Raw genomic sequence first — 25,930 nt, 5'->3', positions numbered from 1 at the left:
GCTCTAAAATTCATTTAGATGTGAGTATTAGGGTGGAAAGATGGCTCAGTTATTAAGAGTGTGTATTACTCTGGCAGAGGACTCAAGTTCAGTTCCTATCACCCATGCTGAGCATCCCACACCCACCCATGGGTAAATCTGATGCCCTCTCATGTCCTCCTTGGATACTATATGCAAGTAAATATACACAGAGAGATATATGTATAAACATAAGTGATAAGAGTAAGTCCTGGCCAGGCATTGGTGGCGCACGCCTTTAATCCCAGCACTTGGGAGGCAGAGCCAGGCGGATCTCTATGAGTTCAAGGCCAGCCTGGGCTACCAAGTGAGCTCCAGGAAAGGCGCAAAGTTACACAGAGAAACCCTGTCTCGAAAAACCAAAAAAAAAGAAAAAAAAAAGAGTAAGTCTTTATAAAAATAGTTATTATGATAGATTGTACAAGAGATTTGACATTGACCTATTTTTGTCAGGATAAATGATCAGTTGTTCTTGAACATTTAGAATGAAAAAGACTCTTGAGATCTACTTTGTCGGATTGAGCTTCAGTCACACATTTGTAAAGTCATTGACACTCTGAATTCTTGTCATTGCAGCACACCTTACCTTATTCTGGTTGGTACAAGTTGAAAGATTTAACAGGAAGTTGTACCATCTGAAATATGATTACCTTACTGTCTATAAATAGTCTTTTCAGTCCCTCCCATCTGAAGGCCAGAACTCTATAATCTGCACTAATGAAAAAGAACTTGGCATTTTGAGCATTGGCTCTGAACTATGAGTGACTAGCTTACATTGCTTCTGCCTGGGTTTCATTTAACTCTCAAAGCAGATGACTCTCTGTCATCGCTCTTTGATCACAGCTGTGAAATAGTCCCTTATCAACTTTCTTCACAGGGCTCTAATATTTGATGCCGTGCCTTGGCCAGACCTTTAATAGTGATGTGACTTAGATCTTGCCCTTCACTGCTATTTTGTTCTTATTCAGGGTGAGTTCAAATGTGTATACTAAAATACTTCAATCAACCTGCTGCAATCATATTCAATTCTGTAAGAAATTCTGAAGGAAAAGTCACTTGAAGGATATATTTAATCCCTTATTTTCTTTATTTCTATGAAGGACATGTAGTTTAGTGTGTCATCTATGATCTGGGTACAGAATCTTAAATTATATGTGTGGCCAGAGCAGTGTAACTTCTAGCCAGTGATGGAATGACAAGATAGACTTTTATGTATGTTCCATATCATTCAAGATAACATGAATTTATTTCCAGTTAATTCACGATAACACTCCTTGATGCCTCTTTTTGATTATGTGTCTCAGTTATGATGGGAGTAATAACATGCCAAGGCTGCTGGACAAAGAAAGTTAAGTCCTTAGCCTGGCATAGTGGGCCATGCCTGTAATCCCAGTATTTCAGAGGCTGAGGCAGAAGGGTTGCCTGAGTTCAATACCAGCCTGGCATACATACTGAATTCAAGGCCAGCCTGATCAACAGTAAAAGATGCTGTCCTGTAAAACAACAACAAACAAAACGATAGAAAAGTTGAGTCCCTATCCTTCTCCACCTACACTGTTATCTGGCATGATATCTGTGTCTCTTGGTCTTCAGTTGTTGGTCCTGACAGGATATTTTTGCATCCTTCTGATCCAGACATAATTTCCAACAGTCTGCCCATGCTCTATGCCATATTCCTGTTTTCCTCTGCTTATTTGGTGTGCTGTTCAGAGGCACAATGAACAGCCACCCAGTTTGCCAGACCCAAATGGACTTGGTTTCTTCTTGAGATGTGTGTTAGCCAACTTCTGGTACTGTGACAAAACACTGAAGATAAACAACTTAATATAAAGAAAGATTTATCTTGACTCATGCTCTTAAGTTTGTGGTCACTTGACCCCGTCTCTTTAGGCTCATGGTGAAGTAAAGCACCATGGGTAAGATATCTATCATAAAGCAATGCTGCTTACCTCATAATATCCAGGAAACAGACAGAGTAACTCAGGGTCCCAATATACTATTCAAGGGAGCAACCCTAATGAGCCCCACCCACCTCTACCTTCCAATAACATGTCCATTTGAAGACCAATGCTAAGATCTAAACGATACTCAGATCTTGACATCCTTTTCTGGGATTTAGGTACAGGATTTGTATTCCCTCTGTTGTCAATTTCTCCCTCTCACCTGGAAGTATAAATAATGTGCACCTACCCTTGCTCTGGAACTCTACTTAGGGTTGGAAATAGGTACTTAGGCCCATTGTCAGATTTCTCTCATTGACTAAACTCATTGATTAAACTTTCTTCCCCCTGTCTGCTTACTCTTTTCTTCCTTCATCTAAAGATCTCCATTCTGGGGATGTTACTTTTGATTTCTCACCTGATCTGTTAGAGTCCATTGTTGATATTTTAAGTCAGCCTTTTTGATTTGACTGATGAATTTGAATTCATCTTTCTTCCATTTCTAACTTGAAGTTGTGTGCATAGAATCCAGAATCAATTTGTTACCATAGTGTGAAGACCAGTTGTAAACTAAGAAGTCACATGTATTCCAGGAAACATAATATGAAAATATTATTATTCAGTCACAGATACATATATGAAAATGTTTATTCACAGATTAAACCAAAAACACAAAACTTGGACTTTGGGTACAACATCAAAGAGCAGAGGATTTCAGTAAAAAATAATTAAATAATTAATATTTGTCTTTACATGCATTACTGTCTGTAGATTTAAATGCTATTCTTAGTGTTTTGTTTTTATTTTAATTAAAATGTAATTACTTCTCTTTCCCTCTAACCCTTCCATGTCTCCTGTTTTTGTTGTTTTCTATAACAAAATTCCAGAATCTGAGAAATGTATAAAGGCTAGAAGTTGTTGAACAGCAGACTGCCTACCTAGTGTATATAAGACCTATATTCAGTTCCCAGCATCACATACACCATAAATATCTACCTCCAGGCTCTAGAGGGTAAGAAATACAAGAACACTCATCATTAAGAGGAAGAGGCTATGACTTTCTCCATCTTCTTTAAGGCTACTAATTAAATTATAGTGCCTCCACCCTCATAACCCCAACTAATGCTAATTATGCCCCCAAAGCCTCACCTCCAAATAGCATTAACACAACCTTGAGCATAGGGTTTCTGGAATATGAACTCTTGGGTGGGTGTATTCAAACAATAGCAGATATTGTTAAGAATATTATAAATCTGTGCCAACTAAAATACCATGGAACACATTCACAGTATCCATGCCTGTATGCTTCAAGGAAAGTATTTCTGCAGCCAGCCTGACATCTTCTTCATTGTTGTAATTACTACTTTCAAGAAAGAATGCTTGAATGTACTTAAATTTTACATACTTCAGTGCTTTTCAAGTTCTACTGCAAGACTCACTCTTTTCCCTTGAAATAAGCAAAGCTTTGAACTAATTCAAGATAACAGGCCTTTAGCTAACATGAATGAAAACAATCAAAATGAACACAATCAAATGACAGTATACAAAAAAAGCAACCAAACGTGTAGAAAATATTTGTCCCTTGCTTATGAAAATGAATCTACCATACCTTTTCCAGAAAATAGGCAAAGTATTATTCCTTTCCTTTTAGGGATAATCCCAGCATGAGGTACCTTCCACCAGACATTTGATATGCCTTCATTTGTTTTAGAGTGGTAGATTTTGAAAAAGCAATATAGGAAAAGATTTTATATTTCTAGGTCCAGGGAATTTGTGGGAAGGTAAATGTGTAGGGACAAATGACAGATGGAAGGGGAGTTATTTTAGTAACCTTGCTTATGTATATCACCCATGATGCCATCTAGGCTAGTAAGGGGAATTGTGTGGCTTGCTTTTGAATTGAGGGAAGCTGCCTGGCCACTAAGCTAGGAGAAGTCTGTGAAAGAAAAGAAAAAAGACAGAGGAAAGAGGGTGTGAGCTGATGACAGGCTGTGGTGAATGAGGTCTAGGGGAAGAATTCAGAGAGAAACAGAAAGCATTATAGTTACCTTGTCCCTGTCTGAATGTGGAGGGAACTGTGTTCTCACTTTCTTCCCCCAAGCTACAGTCTCTATAAACAGTGAGTTGTGTTCTTTTCCGCTCCTTGAATCATTTCTCACTTTGACCTTTCTCTGCTTCTTTAACCATTAGTAATATAGTCAGGAAAGGAACTTTGATTTGGAAGGAGCAAGAAGGACTGACAGCTGATGGGTGCATGGGCTTGGAGCGGAGAGCTAGCATTAGTCCCTAGATTTAGTTCTCCCATCTGCAGGGGACGCCTCTTCTGCAGAGCTGGGATGGGAGTCCCCTCACTACTTCTCTAAGTTCCTTCACAGGCCCCTACCCCCAGGGAACTTTGGAACAGGAGTTTGCAGAGTGCACAGAAGAGGGGTAGCCAGGCTTGACAGGCTTCTAGCTATTTAATCCTGAGGGAGTTTTCTTCCCTCCTGGGCCCATTTCTTATCAGTCTTGCCCACTGCTGGTTACCAGAAATATTCCATGCCTGAAGAATAGGAGACACCTAAAATGTATACATTCCTCTCTCCAACAATCTCACTGGCTTTGTGAGAATTGTGGAAGACAAAAAAAGCAAGGCAAAAATGTTTTTGAAAATACATGTACAGCATCAAGTAAGTTATATTTCTTCACAAATAAAAAAATAATTATAATTTTAAGTATTTGCCATAAATATTGGTATATAGATTATACATATTCATATATTTTTCATTTTATCATTAAGTAAAAGATAATTTAAAATAAAAATAAATAAAATATATACATATTTGTTAATTCTTTGAGAATGTCATACAATGTATTTTATCATTTTCACTCTCACCCCTCCTATATCTACTCCCACACCTTTATAAGTATTCAAACAATGTACACACTTACTGTGAGCCAAGGCTTAGTAGAGAATAGATGCCTGACAAATAGTTGCCAGTAATTTGCATGAGTACAATTCCAATATCTTTTGAAAAACAAGCCAAAATACACCTCTTTAAGAAAACAGTTTCAAAAAAAATCCCTAAGGCAATATCACTGTGTTCAGCAGGTATGTTGGAAAATGATCCTATATTTTAAAGGCAGGGCAGTTCTGGCACACGTCATGATTTTTGCCCCATCACAGGATGTGTCTGAAAGATCTTTTCTTCGTCAACGCCACGTGTCTTATCACCACTGAAGCTGGACCAGAGCTTCCTGCCAAGCTAACATTAAGTCCCTGCAGGTGTATTTCACAGCATCTCCTTGTGTACAGTAGGCAGAAGGAAGATGGGGAAAAAAACAAAATTGTGGTTAAAAAAAAAAAAACAAGAACACATGTTTTTGAATGCAAGAAATTGTTTCAGCCTTCAGCATCAACATAAAGACTTTCCAATCCATCCTATTTGGCCAGAGGATGACTGTAGTGGGACTAGTAACTGGTCTACTTCACCTCTTGCTGTCACTTCCAGGACAGTTTCTTCCCAGGCCCTGACCTAGCTTTGCTTCATGAGAGATCCCTGAAAGCTTTAACCTACTACATGCAACTTTCTTTTATCAGATTTTTTTTATTTTAATGACTTCCTGCAACTCCCCAAAACAAAATGAATCAAAAATGTGGTTTCCCACCAAAATGTGATGATGCTGATCAAACAAACTGGCCAGTTATCCCAGGAGAGTTAAGGTGGGCTCCTGACTCAGAAGATCTTACAAGCCATTTAGGAGGGGCTGTTAAATGAGAGAGGCATGGTTTTACCAATTCATAGTCAATAAATTAAAATCTCTTTTCAGCCAACATAATGATTGCATTTAACTGGACCCATCAACTTTCTACTAGGAAGGAAGTTTCAGAGACTAGAGAGATTTTAGCTTAAAAAGAGGGGGAAATGGGTACAAATTTAGCTCTATTGATAAAATGCAGACAAAACACAACTTGTGGAGGAAAGGCTTTATTCCATTTCATATCTCTGAGGTCATAATGCATCACTTAAGGGAATTCTGAGCAGGAACTGAAGCCGAGACCATGGAGACATGACGCTTACTGGCTTGCTCATCTTGCTTACTTATACAGCACCTGTTAAAAATGGCACCTTCCACAGTGACATTCAATCATTAAGTGCCATATCAATCATTAAGCAAGAAAATGGCCCACAGATATGCCCACAGGTCAACCAGTTGGAGGCAGCACCTCAGATGAGGTTTGCTTCTGCAAGATGACACTAGTCTGTGTCAAGTTGACAAAAACTAATCAGCACAATATGACCTTGCCATGTTGTGTGTGTTGTGTGTTAGTGTCTTCAAATGGACACTTGTAAAATAGATTGTGGTGGCTAGAAAGGAAATTCAAATGTTAAGAGTGCTTACTGCCATTCCAGAGGACCACAGTTCTATTCGTAGTACCCATGTCAAATGGTTCACAACCACCTGTAGCTCCACCTTTGGAGATATGATGCTCTCTTCTGAAAGCCATGGGCACCTGCATCTGTATGTGCGCGTGCGCACGCGCGCAAACACACACACACACACATACATTTTTAAAATTAAAGATAAATCTTTAAAAACTGAAAGTTATGTCAAGTGAGTGTCTTAAATGTGATCAGAGACTTGCAGGAACCTAACCCTATATCTCCCCTAGGAGCAGTGGATCACTCTTTGTAGAACATCGATATTATACATGATGACAAGCGACCATTTCAACCCAGAGAAGCTTCAGCTCAAGGGACTTTCATGTTTGTTTTTATGTGTTGCATCAAGGAAACCTTCCTTGAACTTTAGTTTTGTTTTTATTTAAAGCAAGCCATTAAAAGCCCAGATCTTTGGTGAAATGTGTGTGCCTTCTCAATAAATCATATTGCTTGTCTTTCTTTTCCATGCATTCTTGGGGATAAACCTCTGGGTTGCTCTGCTGTTGCTTGGAGAAAAAGAGATGGTATTTCTCATACTTTATTGTTGACAGGCTCAGAAAGGTACTCACTGAGCTGTGAAAGTTGACATTTGGCAGCCAGCCACTCAGCCAGTAGCAATGAAGCAGGACAAAAGTATGGGACTTACTTTCTAATGCCTCTGGTCAGTCATCACATGGCCTGCCACTTGTCTTAATCCAAAGATTAATTAAGAAATAATCGTGGCATGGGACGATAAGATGAACAAGGAAGATTAAATTCAATCCCATCATTATAATGTGACTGTCTATTGTGTAAATGAAAAGGACACAAGATTATAGCCTTGAAGCTGGTTCAAACCCATCAGCAAAGGGCAGTTCAGGTGTTAAAGTCAAGCTTCACACTCAATGAGGATCATTCAGGAGGCAAATACAAAGACGTACTTGTCACCCTTAGACTTTCAAAAGTTACACATTGTTTCCTTTATGAGTCTGGCTTGGCTTGCTGAGCATGCTGGCATCTGCACATCTTTAGCAACTAATCTGTGTTCTACTCCTTCATCAATTTGCTCCACATTTAACAAGTATTTGCTTGGAGTGGCTGCAGGATTCCAGGCAAGGTCAAATTCAGGAGTCTTGTATCTTGTCAAGTGTTTGGACTATGAAGCCAGTGTATGTAGACTTGAATTGCAGCAAAACTGATTACCATGTATTCTTAGGATGGCTGCTAACTGGCCATAGTTTAACCTCCTACAACTGGAAAGCATAGATAAACACTAGCACCCCCTCCTCCTAAGTGTGTCATGAGAGTTAAATGAAATAATCCGCCTATCAAAGCTCTGCACAGTACCTGGCATAAAGTGTGTATTTGACAGAGAAGCAGAAGGGTAGCCACTGTGCCAAGGTGTCCTTAGCAAAGAAATAGTGATGAGAAAAGAGAGACATGGACCAAATCCTGTAGGGCCTTTATATGGACAAAGTGAGCATGTTAAAACTAATTGTAAATGTATTTTCATGGATTTAAGTAGGACTCTAGCAGCATTTGTACACACACACACACACACACACACACACACACACACACACACACAGTAGTGTTTTGTAGAAATTATGTCAACTGTAAAAGCTTAGACAGCCTGTAATTCTCTTCCATTCTTGTGGCCACTGAGATATACCATAGCTCCTAAATACCCCCATGTGGACTCCTGCTAGAGGCCTGTATATCTTGTCTGATGTCGCTGAGAGAAGTACTCTCTTATAGACTCACATGCATCATCCTTTTACCTAGATCTTATAACCACATTTCACTACACTTTATGGTGTAGGAATGAGGCTCCATGCCTCCTGACTTGAAAGAACTCTGAGTAAAGCACATTGTCTGCACCAGGACTCCTTGGCTCCTCATTGGTACCCAAGTTAAGTATAATATGGTGGTGATGTGATCCTGAAGCCAGGGCACCTGTCTTTGCCTCTGTTTCTTATCTCTGTGTCCTCAGTTGCCCTAATTATAAAATGTCAATATTACTACCTACTTCATGGAGTGGGTTGTGAGCAATGACTGTGGTATTAACACTCAGAAGTCAGTATAGTGCTGGATGCAGTAAGCATCCACTATTGCCATGTGGCCAATGTGTTTTCAGAAGTAGTGCAACTTTTCAGCTGTCCCCTACCAGCCCCCAGCTTTGTTGCCTCTGAGCTAGTACTTCATACAAGTAGAAAACACAATTCCACCTCACTGCAGGGGACTTGCTTTCTTCATGTGTACATCTGCTGCCTCCACCCTCAGCAAAAGTAGGACAAGGAGTTCCTTGTTCCCAAATTCAGAAAGCTAAGCCCAAATTCCTCCTAAACTGCTTTGCTCTGAATGATGCTTTTTAATTAAACCTTTCAAGGTTTAATTAGAACATGACATGATTCATCTTTGTTTCTGAAAATGTATTTGCAGCCTTGCTAATTGTGTAGGGAAATTTAATATGATTTCTCTCCTCATGTGTGAAATTAATACATTAAATATTTTTAAAAGGAAAACATCTAAAGCCTTTACCTGGGCAGCAGGTGGGAAGCACATAAACAGTTCAAAAGAGATTCATTGAAAGTAATGCTAGGGAAAGCCCAGCTGGTTTTAAATGGGCCACTTTGTAAGGAACTCAAATTGCTGTCTCTTCATCAATGGGCCTCATGAGGCAGCTTTTGATGTGCCCTCCTGCCTGGGAGTTAAAATCTAGTTTCATATTAGAGTGCTTAACTCTCAGTCTACCCCCTAGATACATAAACACATATAAACACTCTCAGCCTTATGTGTACCCTCTCTATTTCTGTCATACTCTCTTCATCCCAAACTGAGTAGTTTTCATGGCTCTGTGCATGTGGTGCCCTGTGTAACCTCTTCTGGGAAAATTCAACCACACTTGCATTAATCATACCTTTATTTTCTGTATTGTGATGAATACCTTGATATAATAGGGTTTCACGGGCCTTGGAAAAAGCATGCCTTGAAGGGTTAGTGAACTACTGGAGCATCAATTGTGTGAGTCAACTTTCTGTCACTGGGTCATAATACCCAAGAAGAACCACTTAAAGACAGAAAGATTTCATTTAGACCATCATTTCAGCCCATGGCCAGTTGGTCCAAGGCAAGGCAAAGACATCATGGCAGATGGAAAATGTGCTCACCTCTTGGTAAACAGAATAGAGAAAGGGTACACAATATAGCTTCAAGAACACAGCCTCGCTGGGCGGTGGTGGCGCATGCCTTTAATCCCAGCACTCGGGAGGCAGAGGCAGGTGGATCTCTATGAGTTCGAGGTCAGCCTGGTCTCCAAAGCAAGTTCCAGGAAAGGCACAAAGCTACATAGAGAAACCCTGTCTCTAAAAACAAAAAACAAAAAACAACAACAAAAAAAAGAACACAGCCTCAAGTGACCTAACTTCCTTCAGTAAAGCTTCATGTCCTAAAGTCTGAAACACTAAACACCTAACGGGACCACCAGCTGGAGACCAAGCCTTCAATTCATGAGCCTTTGGGAGACATTCCATAGCAACCAATGACCTGCCTTTGAGCTTTTCCATACCCCATCTACTGCTAGCCACTAATTACTTCCATTATCTGCCTGTCACAACCTGGACCACAGTCCTTACCTCTAATCCCTCCAGGGTCAGGGATTAAACAAGCAGAGCTATGCTTGCATAGTCCTCTGAAAGTATTCACACTAGCCAACCCAATCTAGCCTGCCATACACCTTCTTCATTTCCTCCAAGAAAAACCACATGAAAGGTTCTTGCCTGCTTTCCCCTACTCCCACTACCTCCTGACCATCTCAGTATTCCCCATATTCCCTCTGAAAGCTTTCCCATGCTTTCTGTCTTTAGGATCTGTTCATAGGAGCTACTTCTTCCACAATACTCATTCTGTGACTGTCTTCCTTGCCCTGTTAGAACATATCCCAGAGCCAAGATTCTTGCCAGGCTCAGCACAGAGTAACTTTCTCTGTGCACCTGTCCTCATTCCTCTCACAAAGATGACAATTTGGACAGACATGTCTGTCTTCCTTCCTAGGCTGAGCTTTCCAGGATCCCAGGCAACATTAGTGTGTGAGCTCCCTCATTTGGCATGGTGCCTAATATATATAGATATGCATGGATGTGGTATGCAAGAGGAATAAGTCACTGAACTGAATATAGCACAGCCTTGAAAGCAGCATGCCTTCATGGTAGATGAGTGTAGCATGAGCAGTTCCCTGAGGGTCTGGTATATAAATGGGTGCTGGAGGCTCCAAACAAAGACTCTGGAGTCTAAGAAGGTTCCAATCCCAGCTCCACTATGTCCCAACCCTGAGGCTTTAGAGAAGATATTTTGTTGCCTGCATATGCTTTGGTTCACTTATTTATGAAACACAGGTAATAATAGCAATACATTTCCAGGTGCAATAAGGATTTAAGGATAAAACATACAAAGAGGCAGATTCTTTTGAAGACCCTTTCCTATGCCTTCAATGTTTTTTCCTACACTTCTTTTGCCTCCCACCCTTTATTTCAGCCAGGTCCTTCTTCTTTGTGAATGGCTTCCTTGATCCCCATAACTGGAATACATCCTCCTAAGCAGGTGCCTTTAACCTTATTCACACCTCCTTAAAACACTTGTCACTGTTTTAATTTTACATTTGAATATAGCTCTTCCCCCATTAGACTGTCAACCGGTGTTCTCCAAAGAGAATAGATGAGAAAACATATAAATAACACACTCTTGGGTCACTGGCATTGTTCCCCATCCCCTAGTGACATTACAGCCATACAAGCACATTGCATTGTCTGTTTGTTTTTAGGGCAGTGGCATAAACAAACTTACTGAATCAGTAGCCATGTAAAAGTAGCACACATACAATTCGGTGCAGTGCACAACAGTTGACAATAATAAAAATGACAGCTACTGTGTATTGCTACACTGGTTATCATTGCTTTAGAATATATTCTTCCTTATTAGAAGCTTGCTATAAAGTAGTGTGCCATGTTGTGCCAGAAGCACCCCCATGCATCTCATGTTGACTGTGTCTCTTTCTACATGCCATACATGTTCCATATAGCCTATATGCTTTGTTTATAGTACAGTGAGGTATGTAGTAGACTGTGCCACATAGGTTGATGCTACTACTCTCTTGTAATCTCGCTATTAAGCTGCCTGATAACATATTTCTTGGGATATATGCTCAATTCATGAAAAGTACACACACACACACACACACACACACACACACACACACACACAAAAGATGGGGGAGGAGCTTCAGGATGAGCCCTCGGGCTGGAGATGCAAAGAGTTTAGTTTTGTCCAAAGGCAATCCCTTTCCTCTACCATGGTCATCCAGTCTGTTGAAGGCTTTAAAGATAAAAGGGCTGAGTTCAACCCATATTGTGGAAGATCATATGCTTTTCCCAACATTCGCTTGTGTAAATGCTATTCTTATCTAAGAAATACCTCTATAGAAAGATCTAGAATAGTATTTCTACCAAATACCCAGATACCAATTTAACCTAAAAATAACCATCTTGTGGAGTCACATTTAAGGAAGTGGGTTTCTAGGAAGGGCCTTAAGGTTTTATAGATGGCCCCAACTTCCCGTTTATTGCTTCCCTTCCTGAATGCAGATGAAATGTGACTAGCCAGCCTCCTACTACCATGCCTTTCCTGCCTACTGCCATACTGGACCATATCCCAGAACTGTAAGCCAAAATAAGACTTTCCTCCCTTAAAATAAAAATAGTCACCTCAAACTGTCATTTTTAGAAGGGCAGCATCTGACTTGTTTTGCTGTTTTATCTTGCACTTTGTATGCTCGTAATAGGCACTTTTGAGGGAAACTTAAAATACTGCAGGAGGCCTTGCTTTCTTCCATGCAGCATTTGTGATTGACGGTGTTTTAATTCTATATAATTAAAAGTTAGTAATATTAAGATACAAAGAGCTTGGCAGAGCCTGGGATTTTAAATAGCTGTCACCGTGGGACAAAATCATTCCTTGAACCTCTGCTAGTCACAACCATCATCAGAAGTTCCCTGTAAGGTGTGATGAAGTGTCCATGTATACTGTGCAGAGGATAAAGGTAGTCAAGAAAACACTTTTGGCCAACTATAGGGTTTTATCTGCAGACTCCAACATGTGATCTCTCCCTGCTTGATGGATCATAGCAGAGTCATAAGAGTGTGCTACTCACTTGTACACTAAATAGCTCTCATTGGTTCTGTTTGCCAGAATCCTAACCACTGACATACACTTGCCAACAGGTCCACCACAGATGACTTCATGCTCTAGACCTCCTTATGTCAAGTTGTCAAGTGTGGTAGCCTATCTCAATAGTCCCAAATGCTCCACCTTCTCAGGCAATGAGGAGGGACAGAGCACTGAGAAACATAAAGGGCCAACAAATACCATGTTTATATTATATCCTTGAGTGTTTTTTTTTTTTTTGTTGTTCTTTGGTTTGGTTTTGTTTTGTTTTGTTTTGTTTTCGAGACAGGGTTTCTCTGTGTAGCTTTGCACCTTTCCTAGACTCACTTGGTAGCCCAGGCTGGCCTCCAACTCACAGAGATCCGCCTGGCTCTGCCTCCCGAGTGCTGGGATTAAAGGCGTGTGCCACCACCGCCTGGCTTATATCCTTGACTTTTTAATTTAATCCTTTTAATAACAGCCACTGAACATTAATTAACAGATATTAACCAGGCCTCATTGATATGGAAAGTAGATACAATCAATATATAATGAATGGCAGGTAGTGTTAAGTACTAGGGTGGCATTAAATTCAGAGGGGTGAGTATCCAGGGAGGGTCCTGGTGTTGATGGGTGGTCAAGGAACACCTTTCAAATCAGCCCGCCTATAAGCAAGCAAAAGCAAGTGAGTGGACAAACTATATCCCAAGTTGCAGAAACTGGGTGTGAGTTGGTGTGAAAGCCCTGAGGGAGCAGGGTACCTTATGAGTAAGAACAGAGTGAGAGGAGTCGTATGCAGAGAGAACTATTGACAGGCAGCTAGGGAAGGTGGGGAATCCTGTTTGGTGTCAAGACTAGAACGTTATCCCTGTGAGGATACTACCTGTAGGTTTAGAGTAGTACAGTGAAATTACAAATGCTGTAATCAAAGAGATGGCCTGGGAATGGTAGCTTGGTGATAGACCACTTACCTCACAAAGAACCCAGCTGGTATGGAGGAGAGGACAAGAAAAATGGACAGTGAGATGGAAGAGCTTCGTGCCCCTGAAATACTGAGTTTGTTAATATACATCTGGATTGTGCTGGGGAAATGAGGAGTAAGGCCATTAGCTCAGAAAACCATGAATATCACATTTGCTTCTACTTTCTCCTGTATTGACCTCTGGTCACCAGGAGCTGGAGTCCTCACTAGTTTATATCCAGAGCAGAATCCCATTAGACAGGTAAAGGAAATTCACAAAGAATTGCATTCTTTAACCAAAGGACAGTTCACAAAGAACATGATGGGAAACCAGCCTCGTAGCCATCACCTTCAACTTTTCCTTGCAGTTCACTCCATGAGACTTTTGAGAGAGAGCATGCCTACTGCAAACCATTCTGCCAACACCAAAGCCCACGGCTCATCAGCTCTCCTCCTGTGCTGCTCTGTGTCAATGTTTTATTAGCTGAGATTAACCTTAAAAAACAAGAAAGAAAAGAAAAAAAGAATGTTCAAATTCTTTGAGAGAAGGAACAAGACAGAAAGAGTCTGAGCAGCCAAGGCCAGATTTATTTCTAGCAGATGTGAGAAGGAAAGCTGTGAATACTCACATTAATAATTTTTCTCTTGTCACAACTATAATCAAAGCCCTGATGACAGTGTTGTCATAAAATCTATACAGCCACTACTCTGGGCTGGGGTTTAGTCTGAATCCTAGACGCCAGGCTCAAAACTCCCACAATAAATTCTTTCATGGCTGTTCAGAAGCTTCTTATCATGCTGTGTTTTACGGCCTGTTCCCAGGCCCAAAATGCAACATGCACTTTAGACCAAATATAGAATCCCAGAGAAGGAAACTTAGAGGTCACCATATCCAACACTCCATCCAGATCTGAATTTATACTTATAACTTCATTGACAACTAGCCATTCAGATGCTAGAAACAGGCTTGGCTGTCGACCTCAGCATAGCCACTATTCTATTTGTGGAATGTTTTAGATTCTGACAAGTACATCTGACACTCACCCTCTGGGGCCCCAGAGAACATATTCTGTTCATTTTTGAAGGGAAGGGGGACAACCATCCTCTTACTTCTGTCTATTAAACATCTAGCTACCCTTTGAATCACAAAGATGAGCACACTCAGAATAAAATTTTTTCACATAGTCCTTGCTTGTTAGTAAACTGAAAATTAAAGAAAGAATGGGAACAGAAAGATGGATCAGGGGTTAAGAGCACTTGCAGAGGACTTGGATTCTCTTCCCTGTACCTATATGATAACTTATAGCCATCCATAACTCTGGTTCCAGGGGATCCAACACCCTCTTCTGGCCTCCTTGGGCACCAGGCACATGCATGGTACACATGCATACATGCAGGCAAATATTTAACATATAATTAAAATAAATAATTCTCTTTTTTAAAGAGAAAGAGCATATCAATTTAGAGTCATGTTCTTAATAGTTCTTTGTGTAGAGATAATGAAAGGTTCTTTCATTGCCTGCACTATCAAATCTGATGGCCAGGCTGGAGCAGGATGAAATCCCCTCTTGAAGCAATATATCCCTTGGACTCTGAAGAGTGAAAGGGAAAGTACCTGGCGATTGAGAGGCAAGATGAGTTGGCATCTTGATCCTGCCCTTCTATGTCTGCTGTCTATCCCATATTTATTGCAGTTCCCAAATGCATGAGAGAGGTACTGAAGTGTCATTGGAGACTACTGTTCACATGTTCATTCAACTCATAAGGCAACCCTAACAGTAATCATCACCATCTTGTCAATGGAATACAGTGGTAAAGAGAATAACTGGGTTGGGCTGGGTGGTGGTGGCACACATCTTTAATCCCAGGACTTGGGAGGCAGAGGCAGGAAGATCTCTGTGAGTTTGAGGCCAGCCTCTTCTACAAAGTGAATTCCAGGACAGGTAAGACTGCTACACAGACAAAACCTGTCCTGAAAAATAAAAAAAAAAAAAAAGAAGGAAGGAAAGAAAGGAAGGGAGGGAGGGAGGGAGGAGAGGAAGGGAGGAGGAAGGAGGAAGGAGGAAGGAAGGAAAGGAAGGAAGGAAGGAAGGAAGGAAGGAAGGAAGGAAGGAAGGAAGGAAGGAAGGAAGGAAAAATAACGGGGTTGGAGAGGCTGTCTCTGTGCAATGAATATTCTAGTGAGGAAAGTAAATTCATTAAATAACTACACAAGTACACATAAATTGCAATAGGGCTAATGCTACACAGAGAAGAAGCAGAATGCCAACAGAACATGTGACATCAGGAACTCAGGCTAGTCCACAAAGCTAGGAAAGCCCTGAATGATATAGTCATGCTAGAGTTGGGCTCCCAAGGATGTGCAGGAGAAAGTGCCTAGCAACTGAGCCCTTAGAGCCCCTGACATGAGCACAATCTTTAGTGGGGAAGCTTGGTGTGTGTGAGATCTGTAAGGCTGGCAGTGAGGAGGATCAAGTTCAATGATAAAATATGAGAAGTGCAGAAATTTCAAAGTAGGACTTTGAGGGTCAGGTTATTATTTTCCACCTTTAGTCTCCTAAGCAGTAAGAATCTAAGGAAGTATTTTAAGCTAGGGTTGTGTGTGTGTGGTGGGGAGGGGTTTTGTGTGTGTGTGTGTGTGTGTGTGTGTGTGTGTGTGTGTGAAAATTTGGTTTAAATGAACACAGTCCTCCTGTAATAGAATGGATTGGAAGGGATGGCCAATTAGGAAACTAGGCGGCTGGGGAGATGACACTATAAATTCTTTAACCTCTGAGCAAACATGAGGACTTGAGTTGACATCTCTAGACCCCATGTAAATAAAGTCAGGTAAAGCAGTACATGTCTGTAATCCCAGTGTTTCTGTGAGAAAACTATAGGGAGAGCTAGGACAATCTGCAGCTCATGATCCAGCTAGCTTAGTGCACACAGCAGCAAACAACAAAGAGACTGTCTCAAATAAGCTGGAAGACAAAGACCAATACCCAAGTTTGTCGTCAGACCTCCATACCTCTACACCTCTACCACTTCACACATGCACCTAGACACACATGCATATACATGCACAGATACAGATAAAGTAAAAGTCATTAAGAAGACTTTGTGAGGGTCCAGAGTGGAGCTTGGCATGGGATAATAGCAGTTAGTGGGCATTGAGGTGGGTCAGATTAGCAAGAGTTCTAGGAGGTACAGCAATGGGGATTTGGGTCTGGGAGGCTAGAGAAAGCCTAGCAACTACAGGAACCTCTGTGGGTTATCTAACATGGAATACATCTTACTATGAATAACCAGACACCAAGCACTAATTTAGGGTGGGATGTGACATTCATGTAAGATGATCAGTCACTATTATGCAATTTCCAAACAATGCAATAAGAGAACCATGACATAGGGAAATGCCATAACTCCATGTTATTTGAGGTGATGTGGCTCCCTAAAGTCATGTTGTTGTTGTTTGTGTGTGTATGTATACATCCATATTGTATTAAAGTTGCAGAGTAATGCATTTAGGTGGTATTTTAAGGGTCTTTCATCAAATTCACAAGTCCTCATTCTCAGCAACTAGGATCCATAGATCACAGGCTAAGGACACCTTCTGGGATAAGCTGGAGAGACTTGTGGGTCACCCTCCTTCCACATATTTTAGCTTAAGGACTGGTCCTTGCCAAGGTCCTTGACACTTATCACAGCACAGTCTAACTTCACTAAAATTCATATGCCATAGATCAGTTATGCCAGGCCCTGAGAGGCAGTGTCAGGAATGATTCCTAGGTGGTGACCAAGGCCAGTAGTGCCACCATTTGAGATCAAGATTTGTAGTGCTATAAAATCGCCAAACATGGGACCTGTAGAGTTTGAATGTATAAGAGAAAACCCCAAAGTAAGATGTCAGTAAGTATGGAATGCTAAAGGATTGTCTAGAATGAACACTGTAAGAATTTAAACTACATCACCTGAGGGCCCAAATTAATTAAGAAGCCTTGTATATTAGAAGTGATGCCACAGGGAATCCTTTATCCAAAGGCCAAGATAGAGCTTCCCCATTCTGAGATTCTGTGATTCATCAGCAGATGATTTTCAAGCCACTTTCATGCTGTCTTATTACTATACCAGTTGGCTATAAAGAAATAGTAATGTGAGCTAGAACCTAAAGGTAGCTGAGCCTGATGGACTTAGAAATAAGAAAAGGCTAGCACCTGTATTAAGGCAGGTTGTCCTTCTGTCTGTTTCTTATTTCTATTACAGCTGAAGAAAATGGCTACCCTAGTCCTAACCAGGGTGACCAACTGCATAGCAACTCTTACATTCTTTCTACAGTTAGCCTGTCTCCTGACATATTCATTCAGGTAGTCATCCCATGACTACTGCCTATTCAGCCTTCAGACACAACAAATTGGCAAATGTGTCTACAATACAGAATGATTACTAGCCTTCCAGTCTTTGAAGATGAGAAGACAAAGGGCGTTTTGCTTCACCATCAACAACTCCTAATTATATTGATGTTTATTAATCTGTACCTCCCTATTCTCATGAATTAATTAATCTCAGACTTCTTTTTTCTCTATTACTTGTTACTTCCCCGTATTGCATGTTACTATTCTCATTTTCAAATTTGAGTAATTTCTAACACGTTTACACTTTTTAACTGTATTTATGTCCAAGTAATTATCTTCAAGTAATCCATCTTGAAGATGGCCAACTCTTAAAAATATAGACATACTATCCTACTTATTTCTTCTCAGAGGCCTTGTGTACTATAGTAATTGAAAGTCATCTGAGCCTCCAGTCCTGATGCTACTGCCCACCAACATGTCCTTCTCTTGTGGGAGTGCCACTGTCGTTTTGTGTCCCACACCATGGTAGCTCTACCCTGCACTCACTCCCACTCCAAGTGCTGTGTTACAAAACTTAAGTGATAACAACACAGTAATGAAAATCTGGACACCACCTCCTTCAACATTAGCACTCTCATGTCTGAATACTTGCCTGCTGCCCTCTGCAGTTACTTTTTCTACCACATGACTTCCTGCTGAATACCCTTCAGGCGGAAGAGCACACAATACTCTTGAACAACAAAGTCCTGATGGTTTGTCTCATTTCTACCTACATAGTCTACTTTTACCTCCCTGCATCACAAAATCCTCATAATTATGTTGCCTGGAACAGTCTCCTATCTCCTTTCTCCTTGGGAAATTGGCTAAGCTTCGACAAGTGTAGGCTAAATATCATTTTACCTATCTGGGATAATCTATGACCTTCTAAACCTCTTATAGTACAGGCTCTCTGCTATTTTAGACATCAGTTTACATTTCTCTTCACCCAGAGGAGAAGTGTGATGAAAAAATAACTTTGGAGCCAGAGTTCTTGGCCTCAGATGTAGATCTGTATCTATGTAGTTCTATAGCATTGGCTATAGTCTATTATAACATGTTTGGATCTCTGGACTTTTAGGCATTTACTTTGAGGTCATAGAACATATCTCCTGTGCATAAGGAGTCACAACTGTATCTTATATTGAATATCTCATTTATTCTTCCAAGGAAAGACCAAAAGGTACTCAGAAGCAGGGGACATGGCTTCATGAAAACCTCAGAGTTCTCCCCTGAAGCCCATGGTAGTTCAGAATGGGTGAGAAAGTGATCTCAGTGCCTTTCCGAAATTGGATCCTCACTGTGGATCCTTCCTATCCTCTCCTCCAATTCCTTAATCATGTAAGAGCTCCCCTCAGGGAAAGGTAGCACAAGAGGTATAGCCGTGCAGAAGATTGGCACTGGCAGATGAGAGCATTTTCATCAACAGACCTCAAGTAAAGCATTCAGAAACATTAACTGACATTTTCCTATGATAATGGCCCCTCTCTTAGCTCAACACTTGCAATGTCTCCCATGCCACTGTGTATAGTATCCCATGTGTTTTTCCCCCACTATCATGGGATTCACCCACATTAATAAACATGCTCCACAATCAGCTGGGTTGCCAAAAACGTCGTTTTTTTAGACAGATTTGCACCATAACTATTGGAAATTACCTGATGATTAATGTGGTCTAACCCAAAGAACTTGACTGCAGCAGGCTGAGGATTTATTGATAAGACTGATCATAATCTTCCATCTTTGTTTACATCAGTAATTAATGCAGTTCAGGAGGGAGTCCTTGAAACCTTGTACGAGCAAGATTTATCCACTCTGGAATAGATTACAGCCATATGTCACCAGTCAAAAGGTAATTGGTACATTTCATTAGAAAGTAATTGAAAAGAAGATTTATTTTAATGCCCTGTAATAAATAATCTCGATAAGCGTTATTGTTAGCACGGATATTTGCACTGTGTAAAGAATTTGCTTTACATCAAAATATAGTATATACTATATATCATTTAGATTTTCTAAGGAGATTTTGCTTGTGGCTTCAGGTAAAGAAAAACAAATATTTATTCTGTGAGGTGTCCTTTGAGAACCATACTTCCTCCTCATGACTCCATACCAACAAAGAGCTTCCTGACTCGGTCACTCAAATGAAAATCCCTACATGTATGAGCAGAGGTGTGGAGCAGAATAGTGGACTGAGGCAAAGGACTTAGAGGTGGTGAGACTGGGCCCTGAGGTATTTCACTCTGAATGCAAATGTTATGGGTAGGACATAGCTCTCAAGAACACTACTAGAAGCCACATAGTGGTAGCACATGCCTTTAATCCCAGAGCTTGGGAGGCAGAGACAAGTGGATCTCAGTGAGTTCAAGGCTAGCCTGGTCTACAAATCTAGCTCTCAAACAGCCAGGACTGTTAGACTGTTACACACACACACACACACACACACACACACACACACACACACACACACACAGAGAGAGAGAGAGAGAGAAGAGAGAGAGAGAGAGAGAGAGAGAGAGAGAGAGAGAGAGAAAACTGTCTCAAACAAACAAAACAACAACAATAACAAATGCTATTAGAGATGATGATAGTACTTTTGTTAAGTACTTCCATGAATTTGCCTAAATCTTTTATGCTGATCACAACACCACCATCATTTCTAATAGTGTTGTATCTTTCTATGATATTTTAAGAAGAAATAGGCTCAACTCTAATGTGATCTTGTAAGTCTTAGATGGGGATGTAGCTCAATGACAAAGCACTTGCCTAGCATGTATAAAGTCCTGAATTGAGCCCATCAGTAACAGAGAGAGAGAGAGAGAGAGAGAGAGAGAGAGAGAGAGAGAGAGAGAGAGAGAGAGAGAGAGAGACTATGAGTTCTCATGGCCTGTGTTTTTTAGATAGATTACATTCAGGTTCAGAGAAGGTAAGAACTTTCTTAAGGTTACATGTACTGAAAAGAACCTTGGACCACAGGTTCTTTCTCTCTTATCCTGCATCATTGCAGTACTATCCTTCTCTAACTAGGGCCAGGGAGGTCATAATATAAACTAGACATGTCTTCCTGAAGAATACTTTGGAAAAATTTTTTAGAATACTAGTCAGCTTTCCATTGTTGTGACAAAACACCTCAGAAAAATAGCTGTAAGAAAGGATGGTTTTCTGTGGGTGTTCATGTATATGGAGGCCAGAAGATAAGACCAGGTTTCTTTCTTGATCACTCTCTACCTTATGTTATGAGACAGGGTCTATTTACTGAACCTGCAACCAGCTGGAGAGCTAATGAGCTCCATGGATCCTCCTATCTCTCTATCCCCTGCCCCAACCTGAGCTAAGGTTACAGATGCATGCTGTCATGCCTAGCTTTTATACAGTTGCTAGGGATCCAAACCCAAGTCTTCATGCTTGTAAAGCAAACATATTACCAATAAAGCCATCCCCCTCAGCTCTAAAAGATTTACTGCTACTTATGGTTTCAAAGCAAGGTCATCAGCTCCATTGCTTTGGGAAGGACAGGAGGCAGAATATTATAGTGAGAAGTTGTAATAGAGGAGGCTGTTCATCTGTGATGGCCAGAGATAGATAGGTAGGTAGGTAGGTAGGTAGGTAGGTAGGTAGGTAGGTAGGTAGGTAGATAGATAGGTAGGTAGGTAGGTAGATAGATAGATAGATAGATAGATAGATAGATAGATAGATAGATAGATAGGTAGGTAGATAGGTAGGTAGGTAGATAGATGGATGGATGAATGATGCGTGTGCAAGCAAGGGATCATAGGTAAGATAATGTACCCGTTAGAGGCATGGTCCTAGTGACCAGAGCCTTCAGGATCCAAATAGCTCTCAGGGACCCACCTTAGAATACTGTCGCAATGAGAAAGCAGCCCTTAACACACAGGAACATTTCATATGCAAACCACAAGAGGTAGAAATCAAATAGCTTAGAAAATGATAAATCACTTTTCCTTTAAATAGCACTTTATGTGATAGAATACTAAATACATAATGTTTTAAACCAAACACAGAAGACTTGAAGGAAGAACTGGCCTTTCAGTAGGTTTGTGCCCCAAATCCTACCCCACTAAGAATTATTAGAAAGCCTCTCTGAAAGCTGGTAGATCCATGAAAAGTATTGAGGAGACAGTAAATACAGACAGCTCTATTCATATGACTCCCATCTGTACTTGGGGACTAGGTGGACTTGGGTAAGTCATCCTCTCATACTGAGCTCCATCTGTGCAATAGAGATTCCATGCACTGCCAAAGATGCCCTTAGAACCCCCAGAAGAACATCTCAAAGCCCAATTGATGCTCAGTATATAGGGATCATTGTTATTAACCCCTCACAAACCACTCCCAAACATTCTTTCTGATTCACTCAGCCAACAACTTCCACATTCTCTTCCAGCTGATCAGGCCAGAGACACCAACCTCTCTTACTATCACTTTCAAACACTTCCTATGTGATCACTTTTACTATCAAGGATGGAAGTAGAAAAGTGCAAAAAGTATGAAGCCTGGTTAGTTACTATTCAATTTACTTATTTCATGGCTGGAATAAAAATAGACATTTTCAATTAATATCCAACAGAGAACCATTTACTTTCATTTTAAATGGATCCATTTACATTAAATAAAATGTCTTTGAACACAAATTAGATACTTCCTAAATTTTACATGGTTATAATTTATATTCAGTAAGTAGAGAGAGTTTTAGGGAAGCACTGAAAATGATGAAAGAGTTGTAGTTAGGACATATGTTTTGCTGCTGGGTCTTAGCTCTATGATCTTAGTGAAGTTGGGAGGCTAGATCTATCTGCAAAATAGTGATAATAATAGCATAATTAATTACTTCCTTCTATTATAATTGCACTTAGTGCAGTGCCTTCAGTATATAATACTTGTAACCTGTACGCTTCTATTAAATACCTTCTAGAAAAGTATAGCTGTATGACTATGACATATTGCCTGCTGCTGGGAGCCTCCTCTGGACTGTGAAGCTCGTGTATTTCATTCCTCCCAGATCCTATATGGCATACAAATAAGTGGGACTGAGTACTCTCAAGTATGTCTGCTGAGTGTCAGCCAGGATGATAAAGAGCACTCATTGTCACCACTCAATTCAATGCAAGAAGTTAAAATCATGACAAACAGTATGTTTGGTTGCTGTTAATCTTCCAACGTGTGTGTGTGTGTGTGTGTGTGTGTGTGTGTGTGTTAAATGTGAAGTATGTCTATGGCAGAAAGACATACCTTTTATTTGATAGCCTAACTCTCTCATCATACAGAGACAAGTGAGTCCCTATGGTCAAGTTAGTTACAAACCTGGTGACAAGAATCTACTCCTACTGCCCAGTTTAGTGTTCCTTCTGTGCCACACTGACCACAGGGCTAAATTGACTTCCAATTTACAGCAAAACTAGAACTTTTACTTAATCAAAAAATCTAAACAGCATTTGTGAATTTCTTCATTTTAATTCCTAGTTATAATAGTTGATAGCCTAGATCTCTGTCACACAGAGAGGTTAACTGGACAGATCCTGAAATGTTCTGAGAGCATTAGGTCTTGTTAGGAAAAGTTAAAAAACAATACAACAGAATATGGAAATATAGGGATATATATAATTTGATATTTAAATCAATTTGTTTCTGGTTTTTTGTTTTTTGTTTTTTTAAGGAGAGAGAGTGGACCATGTAATGGCTTGTAGACAGGAAGGCACAGGGAAGACCATCAAGAGTTTCTCTAGAAATGGCAGTTAGGATGTCATACATGGTCACCTTGACAATCTTGAAATTGAGACCAAATATGTGAGCTTTGTATTCCAACGTAGTTCAGAAGCCATAAACTACTGAGGAACAGCATTGGTGTTCTTTTTTACCTCTAACAAAGACAACTGAGCAATTTCGCAGAGAATCTACTGCTGTGGATATCACTTTATGTAAATAAAACACTGATGGCCAGTGACCAGACAGGAAGTATAGGCGGGACAAGGAGAGAGGAGAATTGGGGAAACAGGAAGAAGGGGAGAGACACACTGCAGCCACCACCAGGATAAGCAACATGTAAAGACACCAGTAAGCCACAAGCCATGGGGCAAGGTATAGATTTATAGAAATGGGTTAATTTAAGATATAAGAACAGTTAGCAAGAAACCTGCCATGGCCATACAGTTTGTAAGTGATATAAGCATCTGAGTGATTATTTTATACGTGGATTGTGGGACTGTGGGGCTTGGTGGAACCTGGAGAGAAGTCCTTCAGCAACAATCTACCACAATATTAGTCTCAAGGACCTTGAAGTTTTAATATATCTTTTAACAATGAAAAACAGCATGGAGGAAGAATTAATTCCTTTGGTCCCTTGAATACTGAGGATTAAAAGCATTCTCTGAACATAAGCTTTTCACAAAGTATATCCTGTGATGCTGTGACAAGATGTTTGTCTGTAGACATGGAAACATTCAACAGAGCCAAAGAGGAAACAAGAACAGAAGACTCTATGAGCCTAAGCAGGTTAGGAAGGAGAATAAATACAATATTACCACATTACTTATTGATATGCCTCGAGTGCATACCCTGTCTAAAGCTTTCCCTACACATCCACACTCTTCAGTCCTCTGAGGAAGATGCCATTATCCCAAATTGGACATCACAAGTGCCTTGGCCTCAAAAAGGCTTTCAAGTACTCTCGGATAAAACACCTAACACAATGCAATGTAGTAATCACCCTGAGAACCCACCTTTATCCTAGTTACCTATGTCCTCTCTCAAGAAACTGGAATGAATGACTGGAAAGTAACACAAACTTGCTAATATGTTGAGGAAACAATAAATTTTTGAGATATTTAAAAGAAGAAATTCTTGCCTTTGTGGAAAATAAAAAATATTTTTTAAAAAGAGCATAAGAACCCAATGGTACTTCCTTTAGGTGTAAGTTTAATATGAGATATTACAAGATGATTTCTAATTCTATTACAATTCAACCTCAAAAATAAGATGAAATTTTTAAGAATTATATATAAAGAAGGTAAGAAAAAGAAATAGTAGTTTGGGCTTCTTGGCTTTGCTCAGAATATAGCAAGAGCATTATGTAGGTAACAGATTTTAAGAGGGACATGAATTTAACAAATATTTCTGAGCACTAAGCATCACTCTGGGTGTAATCCTGGTAGAATCACCACCTTTAAATACCTTAACCTTCAATGGAAGAGAAATTAAAATAAATAAAAACTAACTACAAACTATGGCTAGTGATATGAAGAAATGTCAATTGATAGGAGTGGTCAATCAAGAAAAGTCTCTTAAAAAATTCATTTATGAAAGATTTGAAGGATAAAAAGGAAATAGACATAATCAAGAATAGAGATGGTACCCACCATGTCACTGCTATAGGGTGACCCAAAAGAACACATAAATCCATTCACTGTAGAGTCTTTTGAAGACCCCATTCAGGTTGGATAAAGGAAAGTCCAGAATAGCCAGCATTCTTGTCTCTTGAAATTGAGTATATTTACCCATGGAAAAGCAGGTTACAGGAAGATGTGGAAAGCTACTTTTCAATAATCAGAACAATGAGATACTATAGAATATGCTACCTCGGGCTCAGGAGAACTGAATTAGATCTACAACTCTCTGGGCTTGTGGTTCTGTTAAAGAAGTCTGGAGTTCATTGTTCCTTCTCAGGAATGAAGCTGGCTAGTGGTGAATGTCAGGTGGGACAGTGTGCTGAAAAATGTCCAGTGTGCATGGTTTATAATATGGATTCATCAATATGATTTCCATGTAAATCTGCCATTGAACTAAACAATGAATGTGCATTTTAAAACCCTGGGATTCTGGGGTCCCTTTGATAAAATCTCTATGGAGGCTTAAATAATACACTAAAAGATGAATAATGAGGATAAAGAAAGAGGAAGCCAGATACATCATTATGAATTTTCAAGCCAAAAAGTAACTAGACCACAGAGTTAATCTGATGGTAGGTGATATTATGCTCATATAATGGTCTGGCATCAAAATCTCACCTAGCATTTCTTTAGCACA

The 25,930-nt window shown here is 40.1% G+C and overlaps 1 protein-coding gene across 5 annotated transcripts in view; it reads left to right on the top strand.

Moving 5' to 3' along the window:
- The window catches only part of Sgcd (sarcoglycan delta), a 937,685-nt gene that overhangs the window by 890,289 nt on the left and 21,466 nt on the right, over positions 1-25,930 (top strand). The gene's annotated exons all lie outside the window — the stretch shown is intronic.

The sequence above is a fragment of the Peromyscus leucopus genome, chromosome 8b (assembly GCF_004664715.2).
Source record: "Peromyscus leucopus breed LL Stock chromosome 8b, UCI_PerLeu_2.1, whole genome shotgun sequence".
NCBI lineage: Eukaryota > Metazoa > Chordata > Mammalia > Rodentia > Cricetidae > Peromyscus > Peromyscus leucopus.
Note: the sequence above shows the minus strand (reverse complement) of the source record. Positions and strands in the feature narration are given on the sequence as shown.